The 25774-nt window shown below is 40.9% G+C and overlaps 1 long non-coding RNA gene across 1 annotated transcript in view; it reads left to right on the forward strand.

Annotated features, from left to right (window-relative positions):
• LOC117879916 overlaps positions 1 to 22963 on the forward strand; it is a 565134-nt gene extending 542171 nt beyond the window's left edge. The window contains exon 4 of the long non-coding RNA XR_004646424.1: positions 22900 to 22963. This is a non-coding gene — a long non-coding RNA (uncharacterized LOC117879916). The remainder of the gene's footprint in view (positions 1 to 22899) is intronic.
• The last annotated feature ends 2811 nt before the right edge of the window (positions 22964 to 25774 follow it).

Consider the following 25774-nt stretch of genomic DNA (forward strand, 5'->3'; position numbering starts at 1 on the left):
TGCCTCTGTGAGAAATAAAATAAACAAACACCAAGTGCTAGGTTCTCCACAGTGTCTTTTGGAAGGGCAAAACCCTAATTTAATGAAGTGTAAATGTCTGCTAGTAATCAATATACACACACATACATAAACACACACATACACATGGTATATAAAACATAAGCAGCATGACTAAACCATGTATTTCCTGTTGACCAGGTCCTCAAAACTCTGAGGCAAATAATGATCAGCAATTTTTCTTTCAATGTGAATATGCTTTAAGGAAAGCTACATCACAAAGTATGCTATCCAAGAAAGCAGCTGAATAACCACATTTCCTTAAAATCACTTTCCTTCTGGAGAGTTAGTTTTCTTGTCATAGTCTGCTTTGTATACCTTAAATTTCCCCTTTTTTCTGGTTGAAAACTAAGGGTAACAGGATAAATTATTTTGTATTTTTGTTTATATTTTTAGGTTTATATATGATAAGAGCATTTTCAATACTCTGTACATGGCTACATATTGGAGTAATGCTTTCATGACATGCTGCTTTGACTGCTGAAGGCCATGCTCTTTAAAGATTAACTTCAAAAAAAAAGTCACAGGGAGTGATACACAGCCTGTTCATAGGGAACTCTTTGCAGGGTGTATAGTGCATACCTCAGGGCATTAATGAGTGAATTGATGGTTCAGATCACAAGAAGGAAATCAGCTTTGCAAGTCGAATTTTTCCTATTTGATAGAGAGCTGCTTCTTGCTGGAATTAAATTTCACAGCCTGAGTTGTCCCTCTTTCCTCAAGTTGTCAACTTTTTAAAATACAGTGTTGGCTTTAGGCAAACAGTTTCTGTATGGGAGAACTTGGAATTATTTCAGGTTCTTCCTTCACAGCTGCCTGCACTGCAAGTTGGAAGTTGGGGGTGCTGAAAAATTGAGTGAATGAGTAGTTACTTTACATCGTCTTCAGGAAAATGCAGCTGAAGCATAAATGAAATATAAGAAGGGTGCTAGCAATCTTTATTTAAAACAAACAAACACAAACTTTTACCCATTGCAGCTGTCCTGGCAGCTGTCCTAGAATGACATGAATTAGACCTTGTTGTTTTGTTTAGCTTGGCAGAACTTCCATAAAAGTTATTTAAGTAAAACCCCTAATAAACACTTCAGTGCTGCTGTAATTCTGCCACTTATGGGTTAACTGGTCAAGAGAGGTAAAAAGCTACATGACCACTTCAGTTGTCATTTTGAGCAAACGCCTGAGTTACTTTTATTTTTCTTTTTACTAGTTATGCTTGTCATAGAACCTTAATGAATGATTTTTCCCTGCTTCGTCTAAGTCCTCAAAGGCCTATGTTGTGCTGACTTTCCATAGTAAAGGAGTTGGTGGGGAACTGTTTTCACAGACTCTCAATTCACTTATGCCAGTGAATTGAAGCTCTGTTTCATAACAGGATGAATGTGTTGCTTCTTCAGTGCATCCATACTCTGTCAGGCCAGGAAATGGAAGTCTGGGCTGGGATATCAAATGTAGATGCTATATGAGAGAGTCTGAATTGTATGTGCTGCTATTTTGTTATGTTAATAACTGCTAGTGCCTGATTTGCAGTGATCTTAATAAAAGAAATACTTCTAAGTTTAATTCACAGGTTAACTATGTATAATTTATTCCTTTAGGTCAAGTGGTATAGCCCTTGGGTTTTTGGTACAGAAAGTGTCCAGATGAATCCACACTGATGACCTATGGTAATGGTTGTTCCATGAATTTATAGGCAAGAGATGTAAAGAATGCAGAGGTCGTAGTATGCTCTTGATTGCTCAAACCAGTAAGCAAACATGCTTCTGCATTCTGACCAATGTGCAATTGACAGAGACTTTGCTATAAGCCCTGATAAAAGGGAATTAAAGTAATCCAGTTTCCTGGGCATTTTCAAAAGTAATGTCATGACTCTAGTAAACACCTCCATTCAGAGCCTTCCTTTTTTAGCAATGCTTTATTGTCCACTGCTACTCTAGCAATACTTTGGACAGTTACAGCTGTGATGGGTTCGTCACAGAGACCCCCTTGGGACTGTCACCTGACGTGCTGTAGTTACCTTGGAGCCTGTTCTCCCTGCCAGCCTGGGACTCCAAAACCCACCTTGTTGAGCCAGACACTCTAGCCTGCTGCAACACAGACTCAGATCTGGTCCACACCCCCAAAGCTGCAGACTTTAACCAAAAACTGCTCAGCAGGTTACTTGTCTTCAGCAACCAGACACCCAGTTTCCAATGGTGTCAACTATCGGGGGTAGCCCTGTTAGTCTGTAGCAACAAAAACAGCAAGAAGTCCGGTAGCACCTTAAAGACTAACAAATTTATTTGGGCATAAGCTTTCATGGGTAAAAAACCCACTTCTTCAGATGCAGGCATTTTATACTGACACATGAAGAGAAGAGAGTTTCCTCACAAGTGGAGAACCAGTGTTGACACGGCCAGTTCGATCAGGGAGTATAGCTTTTGTCTCTCTGGATCCCTACCCCTCCTTCTAAATGGAAAAGCACCTGGTTTAAGATGGATTCCAGTATACTGTGACATGGTCACATGTCCTGTGAGACTTCATTCTTCCAGGGCTGGCCCACAGGTACCCAGGGAATAAACAGAGCCATTTACAACCAATTGTCCTAGTGAATGGGAGCCATCAAGATTCTAAACCATCATCAATGGCCGACACTTTGCATAATTACAATAGTGCCTCAGAGTTATACTTTATATTTCTAGCTTTAACAGTATCCCTGATGATGACACAGCACAACTTATTGCTGAGCTCTGTGACTTTATCCTCACGCACAATTATTTCAAATTTGGTGACAATATATACCTCCAGACCAGTGGCACCGCTATGGGCACCCGCATGGCCCCACAATATGCCAACATTTTTATGGCTGACCTGCAACAACGCTTCCTCAGCTCTCGTCCACTCATGCCCCTTCTCTACCTACGCTATATTGATGACATCTTCATCATCTGGACCCATGGGAAGGAGGCCCTGGAAGAATTCCACCATGCTTTCAACAGCTTCCACCCCACCATCAACCTCAGCCTGGACCAATCTACACGGGAGGTCCACTTCCTGGACACCACCGTACAAATAAGCGATGGCCACATTAACACCACCCTATACCGAAAACCCACCGACCGCTACACCTACCTTCATGCCTCCAGCTTCCACCCCGGTCACACCACACGATCCATCGTCTACAGCCAAGCACTGAGGTACAATCGCATCTGCTCCAACCCCTCAGACAGAGACCAACACCTACAAGATCTTCACCAAGCATTCTCAAAACTACGATACCCACACAAGGAAATAAAGAAACAAATCAACAGAGCCAGACGTGTACCCAGAAGACTCCTGCTACAAGACAGGCCCAGAAGAGAAACCAACAGAACTCCACTGACCATCACCTACAGTCCTCAGCTTAAACCTCTCCAACACATCATCAGTGATCTACAACCCATCCTGGACAATGATCCCTCACTTTCACAGACCTTGGGAGGCAGGCCAGTCCTCGCCCACAGACAACCTGCCAACCTTAAGCATATTCTCACCAGCAACCACGCATCGCACCATAACAACTCTAACTCAGGAACCAACCCATGCAACAAACCTCGATGCCAACTCTGCCCACATATCTACACCAGCAACACCATCACTGGACCTAACCAGATCAGCTACAACATCACCGGCTCATTCACCTGCACGTCCACCAATGTTATATATGCCATCATATGCCAGCAATGCCCCTCTGCTATGTACATTGGCCAAACTGGACAGTCACTACGCAAGAGGATAAATGGACACAAGTCAGATATCAGGAATGGCAATGTACAAAATCCTGTAGGAGAACACTTCAACCTCCCTGGCCACACAATAGCAGATGTTAAGGTAGCCATCTTACAGCAAAAAAACTTCAGGACCAGACTCCAAAGAGAAACTGCTGAGCTTCAGTTCATCTGCAAATTTGACACCATCAGATCAGGATTAAACAAAGACTGTGAATGGCTATCCAACTACAGAAACAGTTTCTCCTCCCTTGGTGTTCACACCTCAACTGCTAGCAGAGCACCTCACCTGATTGAACTAACCTCGTTATCTCCACACTGATATATACCTGCCTCTGGAGATTTCCATTACTTGCATCTGAAGAAGTGAGGTTCTGACCCATGAAAGCTTATGCTCCCAGTACTTCTGTTAGTCTCAAAGGTGCCACAGGACCCTCTGTTGCTTTTTACAGATTCAGACTAACACGGCTACCCCTCTGATACATGAAAAAGTAAGAATTATAGGATTTTTTCTGTACTTTACTCTAAATATTAATGTAGGGTGTGGGTGTGCATAGTAAAAATAAATCCTGTGATATTTATAGATTGAGAAAAGTAGAAGATGAAATCCAGAAATAGGTTCAGCTAAGAAGTAACACAGGTCACTGTCAGAATAGTTATCTTGAAGACCCTGTCCTTGTTTAATGTCCAATTTGCTCCAATGGAAACAGGAAGAAATTATGGAGGGAGAGGAACTGGATAGTTCGAGTGATAAAATAATAAGCATCTGAGTCAGCTTAACCAAAATTGCTATTAGTTAGCCCCTCTGAATGTGTTGGTGTTCAGTGTATTTTCTTGTGACAATATATTTTTAGTGCATTAAAGTGATGCAGTCAAGGTTCATATTAGCTGGGTAGCACAAGGAACCATGTATTGCTGCACCTTACGTAGTAGCATGAATTGCTTTTAGAAATAGCAAGTTTCCAATCAAAATATTATCCTTCAGAAAAAATGGGGTTTCATAAAAATTATTTTTTTTCTCAGGAAAATGTCTTATTTTTTTAATTTAAATTCTTGATGGGACATTTCAAAATGAAATGTTTGTTTGTGTAGCTTTGAATTAAAATGTTCGTTTCATTTGTTTTCGAAAACAAAACATCAGATTTTTGTTTTCACACATCTTCCTCTCCCCGTCTTATCACTATATGAATGATGGGTGATACTTAAGAGTAATTTTTCTTCACTTTCTTTTTATTATGATTATTCCTTTGGTAATGTTACAGAGTAGCAAAAGCTGTAGAAGCTTTAAAATTACAGAATGGAAAAAGGAAAGAATGAAACAGGAAGTGTGTGTGTGTGGATAAGGCAGGTATCGTTCATTCTGTTATATTCGGGAGGAAAAGGTAGAGAAGCACATAAGACAAAATTCAAGTCTTTAATTTGAAAATATTTTTGAAAATCAAAATGCAACAAAAATTATATTGCCTAAATGGAAATTTCACTTCAAATTCAAAATTGTACTTGGATTGAAATTAAATATTTTGTTTCATTTCAATATTTCTCTTCCTCTCCCTCCCAAAATGACACAATTTCAAATGAAAATAAATTTAAAATTTTCATGAGGGGGGTAAAAGATGTGGGTTTTTCAACCAGTTCAAATCATTTCAGCTTCTGATGCTGTCCATCTTGTCCCTTTTTATGAACATTAAAATATCTGTTTTCATTGTCATTTATTTTTTAAATACATCATTTACACAGGAATTCCTATACTGGATAAGAACTGTGATTCATGTAGTCAAGCATCATGTCTCTGACAGTGTCTGGTACAAGATTCTGCAGATGAAGGTGCAAGAAACCTTCCCACTCCCACCCCCCAGTCAGTAGATAGCTATGGGCCCTAATCTGTCCCCATCTTTATCTCTAACAATCACAGATTGGCTTAGATCCTGAAGTATCATGTTTTATCTTTTCAAATTTTACATTATTTAATGCTAATCTAAATATTCTTTTTATCCATATAAATTCAGTCCCTCTTTGGATCTTGCTACATTATTGTCCTCACCAACATCCTATGGCAATGAGTTCCATAGTCTGTCTATGTATTTTGTGAAAAAGTATTTCATTTTAACGTTTTGAATTTTGCACCTTTCAGATTCATTGAATTTTCCCTTGCTGTTTTGTTACAAGACTTGGAACTTCTGCTCTCCCCATCTATGTTCTCTAGACTAATAATAATTTTATAGAGTTTTCATGTCCCATTTATTCACCTCCTTTCTGTGGTAAACAATTCCAGTCTTTTCAGTCTCTTCATATGAGAGCTTTTCCATGTCTTATTTTTCTCACCAGAGTGAACGGCTTCTAATTCTGCAATATGCTTTTTGAGATGAAGTGACCAGTATTGTACACTGTATTAGAGAGGAGCATATATATAAAGGCATTATAATATCATCTGTATTATTCTCCATCCCATTCCTCATGCACTCCAATATCTTGTTTGCTTTTTTGACCCAGCTGCCTACTGAACAGAGGTCTTTACTGAGCTTCATTGATTATACAAGGGGGTGAAGTAATATACTGTTGTTGGAACAATTTCTGTTTGTGAAAGAGACAAGCTTTTGTGCTTATACAGAGCTCTTCTTCTGGTCTTTGTAATTGATTGGTATTCATGATCTTAGAGGAGTTTCGCTGGCCTCATATTCTCCTGAATATATCTGTCTCATAATGGCATCATTTTAACACAGACTGAGCAGGCACAATCTCTATGTTCCTTACTTGCATACAGAGGTTGTTGAAAGGTATATGGAGCTGAGGTATATAATTCTAGAATGAGAGCGTATCCTATGAAAATAAAATAAGTTGGAAAGAAAAGATTTTTAAGCAACATGAAATTAATTTATGCAACTCACTGTCAGATTAATTTACATGAAGCAAAGACTGCATTTAAAAAATACATCTTAATCTGAATAAAAATACCATGTGTAGTTCTATTTACTAACATTATAAAAATTGTAATTTTTCTGTTTCTGATGATGATTGGGGCATGAGTCAATTTCCTCACATAATACTGTGCTATTAGATGCATTCAAAGATCTTAAATGCTCCCTTTTGAGGCATGCAGTACTGACCACTATAGGAGACATGATACTAGACGAGGAGGACCATCTAACTGTTTAGTCAGATACTATGGTGATGAGTATTGTGTATCTCACTGTAGTCATTTTGTTTGGTCTCCTGCACTCAAAAGGTGAGGGTTAGAGTTTCTGGGAGGTATGCAATGTATTTTCACCTTTAATACCTCATTGTTTTAGTAAATGACAACTGGGAGATGTATGCAGTTTTCCCTTACAGCGTCATCCCTTTATGTCATGATGTCATGCCAAGGTTCTCCAGGGTTTAATCATCCAGAGATGTAAAGGGTGTTCAAAGACTATTGAACATGCTTTGCAATAGTGATCTACTTATCTGAAGTACTTACTACAGCAGTAAGAGCCATATATCTTAAATGTATTTGTCCTTACAGTACTATGGGAGATAGGAAGTGCAATTATTCCCATTTTACCGATGGGGAAAACTGAAGCACAGAGAAACAAAATTACTCTGAACAGCGCTGGGACTTTAACCTGGGTCTTCAGAGTCTGAGACTATACCCTAACTACTGGCCATCCTTCTTCTAATCTGACATTATTGTGATACTAAATCTTTTCTGTATGTTGACGTTTACAGTTTAAAAAAAATCTTTTGTCTTTAACAAGTTTGCTATCATGTCTAGTTCAGACTGGAATGCTGTCACTTTTGTATTTCTGTAATTACTATATTCTTGGACACCTTAAACAGTCTCCACACCTTGAAAGCAGAACAGTTCTGACAATAATAAATAACATAAGCACTGACCTTTTGGTCCTGAGGAGAGTGTCTGCTTAAGAACATTCACTGTTTTCTGCCTCAGTGCAGATTGACATTTGCAAACTTGGTAAATTGCTTATTTAGATGTAAATCAACATAGAGGAAAAATAGTGTCACCTTGACCAATCGTCATGGCAGTGGCCACATAATACCCTTTTTAAAGTGAGAGATGATATATCGGGTGAATCAAGAATAAAAATTCCATCATGGTTGCATAATTAAAATGTGAGTTGCTTTTATGTATCGCCATGGTAGGAAAGCATGAAAAGAGTCAGTAAAAATATTGAAAGATCTGCCAGATGTCAGTTAAAATTCTTCTGATGAGTTTGCTTACCACATTTTAAAATATAGTAGTGCAAGGAGTAAGAGTGTTTGTTTGTGTTGGGGTGCAGGATGGGATACGATGGGGTCCTTTAAAAGGTATATGTATGTCTAAACAAGTCTATTAGTGACTAAAGAGAAGTGAATATATCCTCTTCACCCACCAAACTTTGGGGTTTCAGATAAAGTCTGACCTGGATTTGAACCACTAGGATTTAATTTTGTTTTTTCCATGTGGTCTAGATCAAAACCGTCCATTCCCACTATATTCTATGCATAAAAATTTGTTTTCCTTTACCAACACATTAAACTGTGATAACTTATCTTAATATACATAACTTAATGCCTCCTGGGGTTATCTTCCTTTGAGATCTACAGTATATGTTAAAGCTCTGATTCTGCAATTCATCATGTTGCAGTGTGAGCCTTATCAACAGAATATAGTACTTCAAACAGCATATTTATGTTATAGACCAAAAATAAAAAGCACAGTTAGTTGGGTGGGCAATGTAAATCAAGCTGCTAGTGACTGAGAAGCACTACACTGAGCCATTTCTCTTTGCTAGGGTAACCACCCATCCTGAATTGGGCGGGACAGCCCCAAAATGCAGAGTTTAAGTCCTGGTCCTAGGCTGAATGATGCCAGGACAGCATTTGTTCCTGTTTCCCTGCAGCACTACTTGGCACCTGCCCAAGGCAAAGGGGCAGTGCCAGCCTCTTCCTGGTGGTGGGAGGCTGAGGTGGATCTTAGTACCCCCTTTGCCACAAGGTCCTGCCCCTGTTCCTCTTCTCCCCAACAAGGCCATGACCCCTGGCCAGGCCAGAAGCCAGAGTGTGGCAGTAGTAAGAGCTGCCCAGGGAGCCTGCGGTGGGGAGCCCCAGACCCTTCATCTGGCTTGGGTGGAGCACCCCACGGGGTTGGCACACAGGCTAGGTGTTGTTCTTGGGCACCCAGCCTGGGTCAGGTGGAAGGTCTGGGGCTCCCAACAGCGGTCTGGGGTCCTTAGATGGCCGGGGTGGGGCCTCGGGTGAAGGGGATGGGCAGGCACAGGACCATGGATGGGGTGGGCAGAGCTCCTGCATGTGTCCTGCTTTTGCCTTTTGAAAAGTGGTCAACCCTGTTTTTAGTTGGTAATTTCAACACATTTTTGTTTGTGTAGAATGTTCCAGAATAAGCCTCCTGGCCTGATTGGGACATCTGGGGACTCCTTTACTACAAAGAATTTTTAACGTTTTGGGTATTTTTTGAAGTGAGGCACTCCCGTTAAGAAAAGGTAATACTGTCTTTTGGGTCTTACCTAGGTTTATTCATTTTTTAATAAAGCTTTCTATTTGTAATGGCCAATGTCATATACAGTTAGGGAGTTGGGATGAGAAGATGGAATTAAGTGATGTATTGATGGTTGGGGCTGTTCTAAGAGTGGAAATGACAATGCTGATCAAACAATAGTTTTCTTTAAAATGAAAAAAAAAAGCTTAATCTGAATCCTATTAAAATATACTTAGTGCATGATTTAAATATGCACTTTATTTCTATGGAGCAGCAATGATTGTAGATAATTCATCACGAGTATGTCATCAGTTGGAAACTGGCAAGTAACATGCTAGTTTCCTTTTTCAAAATAAAGTAGCACTCTGAATTTAAAGGTATCTTCAAATTGTAGTAATCTCATCCTTTACATGGGAAAGTCCCTATTCACAGATAAACCATTAAATAATCTCAATGGTGAAAATGGAAGATAGCTATTAATAAAAAATCATAAGTTGATGGAGATAGAATCAAGAAGAAATAAGACTAGCAGGCTTTCATAAATGAAATCCACCAGTATCCCTATTAGCACTGGAATAGTTATTATGAAACACAGAATAAGTGCTCCACTGAAACATCTGGTTATAATATACTTCCAGATAGTTACAAAATTATAAAAACAAGGTATCGCAAATTCTTTATTTTCCAAAATGGTGGTGGTTTGATACATTTACATTGCATTGTCGAGGCATGGCTTAATAGTGCATAGCTTTACACTGCTAATTTGATCTATACTGATCTCTCATTAAATGTTTTACTTTAAATTTGGATACTCACAATTAGTATTTCATTCAGCAAGTGCTGTATACAATAATGCATGATATATGTGAAGGCACTGCAACATCATCATCAACTCTAGATTTGGGATGTTGCCATTAATTGGGTCATGTCTTGAAGAGGCTGGAACAGATGGTTACACAGCATTTCTACATCAGTCTTTAGGCATGATTTCTAGCCAGTGCAGGCCACAATATATTCCTGTAATCTCAGTTCCTATTGTAACCATCCAGACTTGTTGAAAGCGCACAATTTTCCACCTCTGCCATTTCCAGTAAATGTAGGTGTGACGGGTTGGATCACAGAAACCCCCTTGGGAGCTGCCACCCGATGTGCAAAGACTACCCCTGCTTCTGTTTTCCCTGCCAGCTCAGGACTCCAGCACCCTGTCTTGCTGAGCCAGACACTCCCGTCTGGCTCCAGGCACAGACCCAGAGTCTGAATCACTTGTCCCAACGCTGCAAGTTTACCTGAAAACAGCTCGCAGTAGCATGCTTGTCTTTAGCACTCAGATGCCCCACTCCCAATGGGGTCTAAACCCAGATAAATCCGTTTTACCCTGCATAAAGTTTAAAGTTTATGCAGGGCAAACTCATAAATTGTTCGCCCTCTATAACACTGATAGAGAGATATGCACAGTTGTTTGCTCCCCCAGGTATTAATACATACTCTGAGTGAATTACTAAATAGAAAGTGATTTTATTAAATATAGACAGTAGGATTTAAGTGGTTCAAAGTAGTAACAGACAGAACAAAGTAAGTCACCAAGCAAAATAAAATAAAATGCGCAGATCTATGCCTAATCAAACTGAATACAGATAATTTCCTCACCAGTTCCAGAGTGCTCCCCTTTACAGGCTAAGCTCCTTTTAGCCTGGGTCCAGCAATCACGCACACCCCCTGTAGTTACTGTCCTTTGTTTCAGTCTCCTTCAAGTATCCTGGGGGGGGGTGGAGAGGCTCCTTCTTTAGCCAGCTGAAGACAACCTGGAGGGGTCTCCCACAGGTTTAAGTAGACTCTCTCTTGTGGGTGGAGACCCCCCTCCTCCCTCCTATGCAAAGCCCAGCTTCAACATGGAGTTTTGGAGTCACCTGGGCAAGTCACATGCCCCTGCATGACTCAGTCTTTGCAGGCCGACGCCATTGTCCACATGGCATCTTGCATGTCTCCAGGAAGACTTCTCATGTGGATTGGAGCATTCCAAGATGCATTGTTCCCTAAGTGTCTCCTGATCAGGTACTTAACCTGGCAAATTCCTTCCTAAAGAAGCTGACCAAATGCCTCACAAAGCTTACTTAGAAATCAGGCAAGCATACAGCCCATATTCTTAACCTCGAGTAGAAAATGATATATATGTACAAATAGGATGAATAGATATAGTAGACCATAACCCTTACGGAGATATGTTACATGGCACAGGCAGCACAAAACATATTCCAGTTATGTCATACATACATTTATAAGCACCCCCTCCCCATAAAGCCTTATGGGGTACACTGTCACAGTAGGGTCAAGGAAAAGTTCTAGCACAAGGGTCCCTTGACCTTTTACTATGAGACCCAGAAGATGATGGTCAAAGTTGTCAAATGGTGATCAGGTTCCTCCACTCCCCAACCACATTGCAGGATGGGACACTCTTCCTGTGCAACATCCACAGCTCCGTCACCCGCACCCCAGCCATAGTCCTCTCCCAAACCCTGAATCCCTCATTTCTGGCCTCTCCCTGGAGCCATCACCCTCTCCTGCCCCAACCTGGTGAAAATGAGTGAGTTATGGTGGGGGAGGGTAAGCAACGGAGGGAGGGAGGATGGAGTGGGCGAGGCCTCAGAAGGGGCAGGGCCTTGGGGAAAGGGTGGGGCAAGGGTGTTCGGTTTTCTGCTATTAGAAAGTGGGCAAACCTATGGGCATCCAGCTGGCTGGAAGCTGTGACTTCAGATTTGTGGTAGCATTCACTGGTGCAAGGAGGTAGAAATCGCACTTTCCTGGTAGGGGCGGTGAGTTGGATGGGCTTGTTGTGCCTGTGCTCTCTTATATTTTCATCAAAATGAAAATCTTTGCATTAATTCTGTAATGAATTTCATCACAGCATTTGGATTACTCCTAAGGGAGCAAACTTTAAGCAGAACATTTCTTTAAGGTATTCAGGTTCCCTTAGTTAGTATTCAATTGCATGATTATTTTCCATGGGAAAGGGCGGGCAGGTTATGCAGTTATCTCTACAGCCTTATGGCTACTGTTTTTGAATCTGCCAGTAGGGAGGCACTTTAACATTCGCTAGCCAGTTCACTCATTTTACTGTATTCCCAAGGTAAGTAATAACCCATCTGTAAGTCTTTGGTAAGCAAAGATGCTGTAGAAGTTATACAATAGCACAAAAATTCTCAATCAGTTCTGTACTGCGACTCCATTTTCCATACAGGGACTACCCTGGGACCCAGGCCTGCTCCAGGGTTTTTGCCTCCCCAAGCGGCGGACAAAAAAAAAAAAAGCTGTGATCGCGATTGGCGGCAGCTCCACTGCACCGCTTTCTTCTTCGGCGGCCATTCGGCAGCAGGTCCTTCCCTCTGAGAGGGACCGAGGGTCCCGCCACCGAAGATCCCGACGTGCCCTTTCCCCTTGGCTGCCCCAAGCACCTGCTTGCTGGGCTGGTACCTGCAGCTGACCCTGCTGGGACCCCACACCTACTTAGCAATATGGGAATGGCAGGATGGTTGTGACCCCATGTCCATGGCCTACTGATACAGAACCTGGGCACTAGCAAGTTAATAGTACTATACTCCTTGTAGGAATATAATGTATCTGTCACTTGGCTTTTTTGTGCCTACACACACTTATTATGAATATGCTGGTTGTGATTCAGTCAAGGTTGCATTGAGTTTTCCTACTTAAAGCAAAGGCTCAGCTTCTTTAGTTTGTATAAAGATATAGTATTATCTTTCATAAAGTTAGAATACAGAATCTGTGGGTAAAGATTGAATTGTCTGAGACTTTTCAAATAAATGTTAATTACTTTGCATTAAATTAATTTAAATGGTCCTTTTTTGTGATTTTCCCTTCCCCCTTTCTTCAGATATCACTGCCTAACAAATAGCTAACCCTTTGAACATAGTTCATAGCCACATAGTTAAGGCTCATTGGAAAACCTGTACATTTGAGGAACTTAGGTTGCAATTCATCAGATGTTGTAACAATTGTTGTATCGAAGTTTTGACGTTATTGCCTTTCTGCCCTTGTAAGTTACAATGGAACTGAAGCTATGAGCTGGCCTCAGCAATGATGGCCAACATTTCCCTACAGACTTTGCTCTCCTTTCTCATTGGTCCCCATGGGACTGAAACCTGATTGCTCTCAGGGAAGGTGTTCATTCCCTGTGCTCTATGGCTAGTAAACTAGACAGGAAATGAGGGGATATAGGGGGAGGGTGAAGGAAGTTGCATCTCTCCAGGGTTTCCCCCACTGCTCTCAGCTCAGTTTGCTGGAAGAGTTTCCAAACTTCACAAGTTTTGCCTGGTTCTCCCTTAAGAAGGTGACCAGATGTCCTGCTTTTAAAGGGACAGTCCCCCCCGCCTCCTGTCCCATTTTTTCACAGTTGCTATCTGGTAACCCTACCCTTGAGTCCATGTCTCCTATACTGCTTCCTTCAATGATCCAGTGCTAGTATGGTGGATACAGAGGAGTAGAAGAATATTTTACAGTAATTTCTTTCTCCTCTTTGAAGGAGAGAGAGGCATGTCTGAAAGTGTTTGGAAAAAGGGACTTGAGGTTAATCTGTCTGAAGAGCACTTGTGAGAAAAGAGTACAAAGACTGTGTGAAATAAGACTTGGTAAAATAAGATCAACTTAAGGTAGAATGGAAATGCTGTTCAATTCTTGAAAAGAGTGGAACATAGTCAATGTGTTCTATCTTTAAAGAAAAAAATACTGCTTCTGAAAGGTTTCATACTGATAGCAATATTGAGCTAAGCCAGTTGTTATGATGACTCCTGTCCATCAGGAACTGAATCGAGCCCACCAATGTATTTTACATAGGTCACAGAATATCTGTACTATCTTGGGTTGATTTGACCCAGTGTGGTACAATTTAAAGGTATTGCATCAGTTTATTATATTATTTTAGAATGTTATGAAGAATCCAGTATAAAAACATATGTGTTCCTGTACAAACTTAATCCTTAAATAATTCTGGCCCACTGCCTCCTTACCACATACCTCACTCTGACCCATCCCTCACTTTTTAAGCAGCTTTCTTGACTTTTTTCTCTTCTTTCCCACTTCTTCTCTCCATTTACTCTCATCCTGAACCTCTCACCGCTTTACATTCTGACCTCATCTGTCCCCCAAGAAGGAAGATAGAAGGCCACAGCTGGGAGCCTGTACCAGGTGTGACTTTCTCCTTTGTGGGGGATGAGATTCTTTGCTCTCAGGAGACAGAAGAGAAGATGAAGTCTTTATGTTTAGTGAGTAAAACAGGATGCTGGTGTCACACTTTCTCCATGTTGACCAGTGGGAAGAGTAGAGTTTCCCTTGGGAGCAGCCTCAAGGGAGAAGGGAGCCACACCCTCAGAGACTTGTGGCTATATCAGTTCCATGCCTGGGGCCAGTTAGACAGGCATAGCTGCAAGGTCTCAATGTGTGTATGAGATGATGGTGTAGGGAGGAGGGGCTTAGGTTTATTACGAACTAGGAACCTTTTGGGATAGGAGGAGATTGTACAGAAAGGATTGGCTCCACCTAAACCAAAACAGAACCAGATTGCTGGCATGTAAATTTGAAAAAAGACAAAATGGGGGTGTGGCAGAGTGACAACTCACCATGCGGCGCCTCCTGCTGGTTGTCCAGGGAATTAGCTCTCCAGCTCCGAAGCACCCTCTGCTGGCTGATGTCCCACTTCCCGCTGGCCCCCAGGTCCTTCCCAGACCCCAGTGCCCCTTCCCTTGGGGTTCTGCCCTTTACAGTACCCCCACAGTCTCTGGGTCTTCCTTCCCAGGGGAACCCCCAACCCTCTATCCCCACCTTGCTTCAGTGGCTACTGCCACTCATCATCTTGCCCCTGCTCACTGGGGCAGACTGCAGTCTATAAACCTCTCATCATCAGCAAGGGGGGTTTGGACCTGCTGCCTTTGCCTATCCTGGGCTGCACCTCTGCAACCCCAGTACCCTTTCCAGCTTTTAGCAAGGCCTGCAGCCTGCGGGTTTTGCTAGGCTTGAGCTTCCCAGCTCCCTCTGCCCTTCCCCAGCACTGCTCCTGCTCAGATTCCCAGGCAGCCAGGTCCTTCTCTCTCAAGAGGCTAGAGAGAGTCTATCTCAGTCTCTGGCCCTCAGCCCTCTTATATGGCCAGCTGTGGTCTGATTGGTGCGTGGCCCCACCTGTGACTGCTTCCCCCAATCAGCCTAGCTTTTCCCCCACCGCAGCCCTCTCCCAGGGCTGTTTTAAGCCCTTCAGGGCAGGAGCGGGGTGACTACCCTGCTACAGGGGGTTTTAAAATAAGGCTTTGGGGAAAGCTAACAGGTGTGGAGGAGCACATAGGTTCAGAGAGATTCTTTAGGAGAGGATCTATTAATGGGGATTCTCTATATCCTAGTAAACAGGAGAGCACAGAAGTTGATTAAAGTACAAATAGAAATTGAAGTGAAACAGTGAAATGAAAAAGTCCCAGTCAATTATATCACATAAGGGCAGACAGCTAAAAAGTGTCAAAGTTGTAAGTGCTTGTATGCAACTATTAGAAGTCTAAATACTAAGATGGGTAAATTTGAGTTGCCTGATATTAAATGAGGGTATTGATATAATAGGCATCACAGAAATTTGATGGAATGCTTATATTCAATTGGACATGGTAATACCAGGGTTATAAATATATAGGAACAATAGAGTAGGTTGTGCTGCTAGGGGAGTGGCACTGTATATGAAAGAAAGCATGGAGTCAAATATAGGAAAAATCTTAAATAAATCAAACTGTACCATAGATGGAATCCCTATGGATAGAAATGCCATGCTTGAATAATAAGCATATATCCATAGGAATTTACTACTAGGATGCTGGTGGTGGTTGTGAAATTCTCAGGGATATTGGAGAGGCTAGAAAAATAGAAAATTCAGTAATAACAGGGGATTTCAACTATCCTCATATTGACTGGATACATGTCACCTAAGGATGGGATGCAGAGCTAAAGTTTCCTGACATCATAAATTACTGCTTCTTGGAGCAGCTGTTCCTGGAACCCACAACAGGAGAGGCAATTCTTGCTTTACTCCTAAGTGGTGCACAGGATCTGGTCCAAGATCTGAATATAGTTGAACCGTAATAGAGACCATAATATAATTAAATTTAACATCCTTGGGATGAGGGGAAGCCCACCCAGTAGTACTTAACTTCAGAAAGGGGAACTACAAAAATGAGGAAGCTAGTTAAACAGAAATTAAAAGGAAAAGTCACAAGTCACAGTAGATTTGATAGGTTTCAGAGTAGCAGCCGTGTTAGTCTGTATCCGCAAAAAGAACAGGAGTACTTGTGGCACCTTAGAGACTAACAAATGTATTTGAGCATAAGCTTTCATGGTCTCTTACAGTTGATATGGCTACTTCTACCTTTTCATGTTCTCTGTATGTATAAATATCTTCTTTCTGTGTGTTCCATTCTATGCATCCGATGAAGTGGGCTGTAGCCCACGAAAGCTTATGCTCAAATACATTTGTTAGTCTCTAAGGTGCCACAAGTAGATTTGATATATCTTGACTTTAATAAGGCTTTTCATACTGTCTCACATGATCTTCTCATAATCAAACTAGGGAAATGCAACCTAGATGGAGCTACTATAATGTGGATGCATAACTGGCTGGAAAACTGTTCCCAGAGAGTAGTTTCTCAGTGGTTACAGTCAAGCTGGAAAGGCATATCATGTGGGGTCCCTTAGGGATCAGTTCTGGGTCTGGTTCTGTTTAATATCTTCATCTATTATTTAGATCAGTGTTTCTCAAACTAGGGTCCATGAGGGTACTCCGGGGGGTCTGTGGGCCCCGCTGATCAACTCCTCCCGCTCCTTCCCAGTGCCTCCTGCATGTGGGGAAGGCGCTGGGAAGAAGGGGGAGGAGCGGGGACAGGGCACGTTCAGGGGAGGGGCGGGAAGAGGTGGGGCAGGGGTGGAGTGGGGGCAGGAAGGGGTTGAATGGGGGCAGAGCCTGGGGCTGAGTGGGAGGTTTGGGGGGGTCAACGAAAAATTTAAAATTCAAATTGGGGTCTTCGGGTTGCTAAAGTTTGAGAACTGCTGATTTAAATAATGGCATAGGGGGTACACTTATAAAGTTTGCAGATGAGACCAAGCTGGGAGGGTTTGCAAGCTTTGGAGTATAGGGATTAAAATTCAAAATGATCTGGAGAAATGATCTGAGGTAAATAAGATGAAATTCAATAAGGACAAATGCAAAGTGTTCCTTCCTAAGTGGAGTAATCAGTTGCACTCACACAAAATGGGAAATGACTGCCTACGAAGGAGTACTGCGGAAAGGGATCTGGTGGTCATAGTGGATCACAAGCTTAATATGAGTCAACAGTGTAACACTGTTACAAAAAAAAAGCAAATGTCATTCTGTAATGTATTAGCAGGACTGCTGTAAGCAAGACACTAAATAATTCTTCTGCTCTACTCTGTGCTAATTAGACTTCAGCTGAAGTGTTGTGTCCAATGCTGGGCACCATATTTCAGGAAGGATGTGGACAAATTGGAAAAAGTCAAGAAAAGAGCAACAAAAATGTTTAAAGGTCTAGAAAACATGGCCTATAAGAGAAGAGTGAAAAAAATTGGGTTTGTTTAGTCTGGAGAAGAGAAGACTGAGGGAGAACTTAAGTTCTCATATACATAAAAGGTTCTTACAAAGAGGAGGGAGGTAAATTGTTCTCGTTAACCTCTGAGGATAGAACAAGAAGCAATGTGCTTAAATTGTAGCAAGAGTGTTTTAAGTGGGACATTAAGAAAAACTTCCTAACTGTCAGGTAGTTAAGCACTGGAATATATTTCCATAGGGAGGTTTTGGAATCTCCATCACTGGAGATTTTAATGGGCAGGTTAGACAAATACCTGCCAGGGATGGTCTAGATCAGGGATTTTCAAACTTCATTGCACCACGTCCCACTTCTGACAACAAAAATTACTATACCCCCCCAGCAGGGGGACCAAAGCCTGAGCCCACCCAAGCCTAGCCACCCCAGACAGGGGGGGTCCAAAGACAAAACCTGAACCCTACTCCACCTGGCGGTGGTGGAGCCAAAGCTGAAGCCAAATAGCTTCAGCCCCAGGCAGAGGGCCTGTAAACCTGAGCCCCACCACGCAGGGCTTGTACTTCAGGCCCGAGCAGTGGGCCTTGGGCTTTGGCTTTAGCCCCGGGCCCCAGCAAGTCTAAGCCAGTCCTGGTGACCCCATTAAAAAGGGTTGCGGCCCACCTTGGAGTCCCAACCAACAATTTGAGAACCCCTGGTCTAGATAATACTTAGTTCTACCTTGAGTGCAGGACTGGACTAGAAGACCTCTTGTGGTCCCTTGCAGTCCTATGATTCTAAAAGACCATTATAGAGACTCAAATTTAATGTACACCCAAAATTTAAAAATATAGTAAGAGGACTAAAAAAAGTACCACCATGGCTAAATAACAAAATAAAAGAACCTGGTTAGAGGCAAAAAGGCATTCTGTAAACACTGGAAAGCAAATACTGCTGAAGAAAATTGAAAAGAGAATAAACTCTGGCAAGTCAAGTGTAAAAGTATAATTAGGCAGGCCAAAAAAGAATTTGAAGAGCAACTACCAAAAGACACAAACCATTTTTAAGTACATCACAAACAAGAAGCCGGACAAACTATCAATGAGGCCGCTGGATGATCAAAGTGCTAAAGGAACACTCATGGAAGATAAGACTGTTGTGGAGAAGCTAAATGATTTTTTTGCATCAGTCTTCACTGCAGAGAATGTGAGAGAGATTCTCACACCTAAGCTATCCTTTTTAGCTGACAAATCTGAGGAACTGTCCCAGATTCCGGTGTCAATATTAGTTTTGGAAATAAATTGATAAATTAAACAATAAGAAGTCACCAGAACCAGATGGTATTTACCCAAGAGTGCTGAAAGAACTCAAAGATGAAATTGCAGACTTTGAAGTGTGGTACATAACATACCATTTAAATCAGCTTCTGTACCAAATGACTGGAGGTTAGCTGTTGTGATACCGATTTTTTTTAAAAAAGCTTCAGAGGGGATCCTGGCAGTTGCAGACTGTTAACCATAACTTCAGGCAAATTGGTTGAAACTAAAGAACAGAATTGTTGTGTTCATTTATGTATCTGATTTGTTGGAGAAGAGTTAACACAGCTTTTGTAAAGAAAAATCATGCCTCGCTAATCTATTAGAATTCTTTGAGGGATCAACAAATGTGTGGACAAGGGTAATCCCAGTGCCCATATAATGTATTTGGACTTTCAGAAAGACAAGGTCCCTCACCAAAGGCTCTTAAGCAAAGTAAGCAGTCATGGGATAAGAGGGGAGGTCCTTTAATGGATCAGTAACTAGTTAAAAGACAGGAATCAAATTATAGGAATAAATGGTCACTTTTTCCAAAGGGAGAGAGGTAAATAGTGGTAAATCATCCAGTCCTGTTCAACATCTTCATAAATGATCTGGAAAAAGGGGTAAAAACAGTAAAGTGGCAAAATTTGCAGATGATACAAAATTACTCAGGATAGTTAAGTTCAAAGCTGACTGGGAAGAGTTAAAAAGGCAACTCACAAAACTGGGTGATTTGGCAACAAAATGGCAGATGAAATTCAATATTGATAAATGCAAAGTAATCCACGTTGGATAACAGAATCCCAGCTATACATACAAAATGATGGGATCAAAAATAGCTGTTACCACTCAAGAAAGATGTTGGAGTCATCGAGCAAATGTTTCCAGAGAACAATCCATAATGCACAGCAGCAGTAAAAAAAAAAACAGGCAGAATTTTGGGAAGCATTAGGAAAGGGAGAGATAATCAGACAGTAAATATGCCACTATCAAAATCTATGGTTTACCCACAGCTTGAATACTACATGCAGTTCTGGTTACCCATCTTGGGAAAAAAGGTATGTTAGAATTGCAAAAGGTACAGAGAAGGGCAACAAAAATGATTAAGGATATGGACGAGCTTGGATATGATAGATTAAAAAGACTGGGACTGTTCATCTTAGAAAAGATACAACTAAGGGGGGATAAGATAAAGGTCTATAAAATCATGTGTGGTGTGGAGAAACTGAATAAGGAAGTGGTATTTACTCCTTCACATAACACAAGTACCAGGGGTAACCCAGTGAAATTAACGGACATGTTTAAAACAAACGTGGGTCCATACTTCTTCACACAATGCACCATCAACCCATTGAACTTAATGCCAGGGGATGTTGGGAAGGCCAAAAGTATAACTGGGTTCAAAAAAGAATTAGATAAGTTCCTGGACGATAGGTCTATCAATGGCTATTAGCCAAGATGGTGAAGGAGGCAACCCCATGCTCTGGGTGTCCCTAGCCTCTGACTCCAAAAGATGGGAGTGGAGGTCAGGGGATGGATCCCTCGAAAATTGCCCTGTTGTGTTCATTCCCTCTGAAGCACCTGGCATTGGCCATTGTTGGAAGACAGGATATTGGACTAGATGGACCATTGGTCAGACTCTATCTGGCCATTCTTATGTTCACCAGAACACCCATCTCGGGCTGTAGGAGTTGTCAGACTGGATCAGACCAATGGTCTATCTTGTCCAGTTTTCTGTCTTGTATAGTGGGGCAGCAGCAGCAGTGCCTTCTGAAGAAGAAACTGTGTGATAGGAGTTATAGGATATAACTCCCCCTATCTCTAGGAGAAGTTTCCTATAACCCTGAATACCTTTGCTTTCAGCAGGGCTCCATAATGGTTCTGGGGTCCATCTATGTAGATCTGATTGTAGGATTTTCATTCTAAAGGATCATTTTCAGAAGCTCATAATTTTGTCAAACTTCTACCTTTTAGGCTGAAATTTGGCACATTTGTTTCTAGCCTAAGAGCAGGTTGTTTTGGAAGTTAGAGAAGTTAGAAAAAAAACAATTTGCCTGTTTTAGAGACTTCAAAGAAAGAGGGAAATAAAAGGAGATTTTACAATAATAAATAAATAAAAGTTATTTTAATCAGCACTCTCACACATACAGGAGGTTGTAGAAACTTGTAATTTGGCAAGGACATATTTCCAATGTTACAGAAGTGCTTTAAGATGATCCAGTGAAAATTAGCTTTCATGTGTCCATGAGCGCACTGAGTTTTGTAGGGGTTTTTTTTGTATGTATGTATCTATTTTATCTAATCTACCTATAAGATAGGTGCCCTGCTGTAAAGAAGGCCACAAAGCAGTTTCTCTTCTAGTCCCAGTTTACAGTTACTTATAATTCTGAAATCTCAACTTTTAGGCTGAAATTTTCCAAGGTCACTGCAAATTTGTGGGGTTTGTTGTTGGAAAGTTTGAGATGCTTTTGAGTGCTAGAACATGAAAATTCCACCCTTCTCTCTCTTTTAAACAGCCTATAGCTGGAGAGAAGGAAGTTTTGAAAGCTGAAATTTGACATGGAATGAGTCTTCGCTTAGAAGCAATTCACAGCCTTTTACTATGATTTTCAAGACCACTTAGAGAGAGAGATTGAGTCTGCTCTTCAGCCTTAGCTAAGAGCCATATAGCTTTAGCTTGGGCACTAAGCTCCAGAGGTCCCTAGGCTTCGGTGAGCGGGATTGAACCTGGGACCTCTGGTGCTTAGTGCATGAGCTAAAGCTATATGGCTCTTTGCTATGACTGTAGAGAAGACTCACTAATCTCTCTCTAAGTGGTCTAGGTGCCACTGCATGGGACAAAGCACCACACCCAGGCGGTGTGTGGTTTACATACTTTCCCTAGCTGAGGAAGTACATCCCGAGTGTCAGAGACGTCACAGTTGAAATCCCAGATGAGCCCCCACTTGTAACACCGACAGACCCTGGTCCTTGGTGGGTGGGATCAAACCTGGGGCCTCTGGAGCTTAGTGCATGAGCCTCTACTGCATCAGCTAAAAGCCATATGGCCTTTTGCTAAAGCTGTTGAGTAAACTCATTAATCTCGCTCCAAGTGGTCTCGGTGCCACTACATGGGACAGAGCACCTCACCCAGGAGGTGTGTGGGTTACACATGCACGATAGATTTCATTAGATAAACTCATTTAGCACGTACTTAAGGAAAGTCATGCTGAGCTTTCATGAGAAGCTAAGTTAGCTTCTCAGACAACTGGCCAGTCTCCTCTATAGCTGAAAGTGCTACAGAGAATGGAGTATGGCTGTCTACTGGACTACATAAACTGCACAGAGGCTGAGGTTAAGAGTTCAGACTACTGTAGATCTTGTAAGGAGTGAAGAGAGCTTCCTGCAGAGTTTGTAACTTTTGCCTGTGGTGCATCTTCCCTACTTGGGTAGTTCCTCTGGTGTGACCACTTACAGACTTTCTTCAGTGTGTCAGGGGATCTATGCCTTCTTTGTCCCAATTCAGAGAAATGAAGTGCTTGTAGTTGTTCTTTTTCAGCATCTGTCCTGGAAGCCAATGTGAGGGGAAATGTTTTGCCAAACACTGCATGTTTACACGGCAATGGAGACACAGTTAGGACTGCTTCCAGCAGCTTAGGTTAGGGGGATAGGGAATAGCATGAATGTTAGCAAAACATTTGACCATGTTTAGTTGGTCGAATAGAGACAATATTTGTAAGGTTCAGGGCATTAATAATTATATTTGCCAATCCCTACAGAATGCATCATTCTGTGACATCACAGCAAACTCAACTGGAGTATGAAGAGACCCTCAACAGTTTGGTAAGTCTCAGTTTCTAACATAGGCAGAAAAAGAAGTTGAAAAATATGGGCTGGTATAAAGGGCTGGTATAAAGAAGACATTGCAAGAATAAGGAAATTCGTACATCAGAAAACACGAAATTAAGAGAATGTAAGATTAGAATGGGGGAAGAGGGGAGAACAACTGAATTGACAATCAAGGTTCTACTGCTGTAAATTGTCATTGCTCCTTTGACATTAAGGGAAAACCATCTGAAGATTTGCCCCAATATATCCTCCAGTATGTAGGTATAATGGCCATCTTTTATTAATTACAGTGCTTTTCGTTTTGTTCTCCTAATGTTGATCTCTAGGTACTAGTGTTTTTAATTCTAAAATTTATATCTATTTTTTATTTTGTGGCAATATTAATCCTTAACATTTTCTTTTATTTTCATTTATGGACCCATACTGCATTCTAAAAGATGTACAATATTTTAGCTAAGGGGAGACAGATCTTCTGCCCACAGTTCTTGCACAGCTAAACCTATATTTTTGGGTTGTACCAGGTTTAGCCACAAAACCCCCACAAAAATTATTTAGACCTAGCATGAAATCATACAACAGTATAATTTTGTCCTGGTGATTAATTTTGTCCCATAGATTAACATTGTTATTGTGTGATGTATCACAAGTTGCACTGTATATTTTTTGTGAGCTTTTGTGCCAGCTTGTTGTGCAAACTGTCCAGTAACTCTATTACACATTAATGCTTTAATAGCTGAAAACCCTTGCTGTCACACAGGTATGGCAGTTGGGCCAAGTAACCCACTATGTGTGCAGGCTCCCTCATGTAACCAGTGACATTGTTGCATAAGAATTAGTTGTAGAATAAGAGTGGCAACTGGTTGAGTTACCTCTGAAATCATAATAGTCTAGGACTCTTGGCATGGCATAGTTACCTTACGGTAGCTATAAACCACATGGGTGTAATTTGTAAAGTCAGAATGGCGAAGAATTTAAAAATTGGATGATAACAGATCACAAATCAGAGTGAGTATTGTACCTGGAGATATTCTAAACAGAAAGAGCTCTCAACCATGTTCGTAGCTGTTTCCATTCCTTCACATTAACTCAACAGACATTCTGGACTTTAGAATGTCTGTCAGTGGGTCATTCTGGACTTCAGAGTGACCCATTGACAGAGTATCAATCCTGGAATCTTATTTTATAGATTCTACATTAGGGTAAATTTGTCAGTGAACTTATTCTTAACATTAAAGTAAACAAGTGTGATGGTACACACATATCACTGGGAGTTATCTACATATATGTAATGGATAAGTCTCTACTGGAGGTATTAGGTAAATGTCTGTCTCTGTGCTCAATAAATGAGTACAAGCCAAGGAGGAGCCATGTAAAGGAGAGTATTCTGCCATCACTTTCTGGCTGTCACACTTGCTTTAGACATAACTTTATATATTTACGTCCACATAGTAAAGTAGATAGTCAAATCTAATCATTCATGTTTTATTACCGTACCTAAAGGTAAAAAAGACCTATTCCTTGGCTTGGTACAATTCCCAAAGTCTTGCTTTCCCATGTGCATCTTTAAGGAACCCTGGGTTCTATGCCTATTTGGCAGACTTTTATTTTCCAGCAGGGCATAGGAATGTAGTTCCATGGGAAATGGAAGAAGGGAATATAAAATTTAGCAATGCATTTGAATTTTTTCTTTTTAATTGTGTTTCTCCCAAAAAAGTCTGAGAGTCTAGAAGGTTGGGGATAGAAAAACATCTCATTAAATTAACATGGAAAATTAGATAGGAGTTTTTTAATATACACTAATTTTTTTTTTAATATTGCTTTATAGCTTGTGTATAATGTTTGCATCTTTTTCTGGTATTCTATTTTCTTTTATTCACTGCCCTCTAGAGGTCTTACAAAAGAAATTAGATGAAGAGAAAATGAGTCTGCTACAATGACTGTGTCTGTCAATTGTTGCTGTGAATTGGCCAATCCACTATATTTTAAAACAAATCAATAGATTCACCACCAACTGAATGGAACGTGCCACTTGTCTGAAAAATAAACAAAGAAATTGTGTAAAAAGTCCACTTTTCAATTAATCGAAAGAAAAGGTATATGTCACAAATCTTATTTTAAGAGTACAAGACAAAAACTATGTGATATTATACTATAAGAAAATTTATATGCAGTACTCTTGTCAAGATTTATAGCGTAGTCTTACTCATGTATCACATGTTTCTGTCTATTTATCTCTCTTTTTCAGTAGTTTTCAGTTACAGATATTGTATGGTAAATAGATCATCTTTATAGCTGAACAGGACAAGTTATACTAAATCTTTCCAACTTGCTGTTAAGAATCCAAAAGAAAACAAAACAAATCCCTTTTGTTTAAAATATTAACACCTACTCTAACAAATATTTCCTCCAAGAACCTGAGAAATCTGAGCTGTGATCTTCCTGGTTTCTCTGCCACAGAATTACAGCAATAGTAGCAAATAGAATTTTAGAAGAAATGGTTCTTTCCAACCTTTGATTAGGGTCTGTCACTCTGACAGAGACAATAGCAAATCTCATTTCTTAGGCTGTTAAGGAGATGGTAATTTGTTTATCTTTAATGCTAATTTCATTTTTTTAAATGGGTGTCTACTTCTGGACTTCTACAAAAGTGTTTTGAAGGGTTTTTAAAACATTGCATTTCACCTTTAAAGTAAAACAAACAAAGATAATTGAAGCATTTTCAACATTGTATTATGCTTTGATTAGAAGCTCTTTGAGACTGGGACCATCTTTTGTTGTGTGTTTGTACAGTGCCTAACGCAAAGG

The sequence above is a fragment of the Trachemys scripta genome, chromosome 7, assembly GCF_013100865.1.
Source record: "Trachemys scripta elegans isolate TJP31775 chromosome 7, CAS_Tse_1.0, whole genome shotgun sequence".
NCBI lineage: Eukaryota > Metazoa > Chordata > Testudines > Emydidae > Trachemys > Trachemys scripta.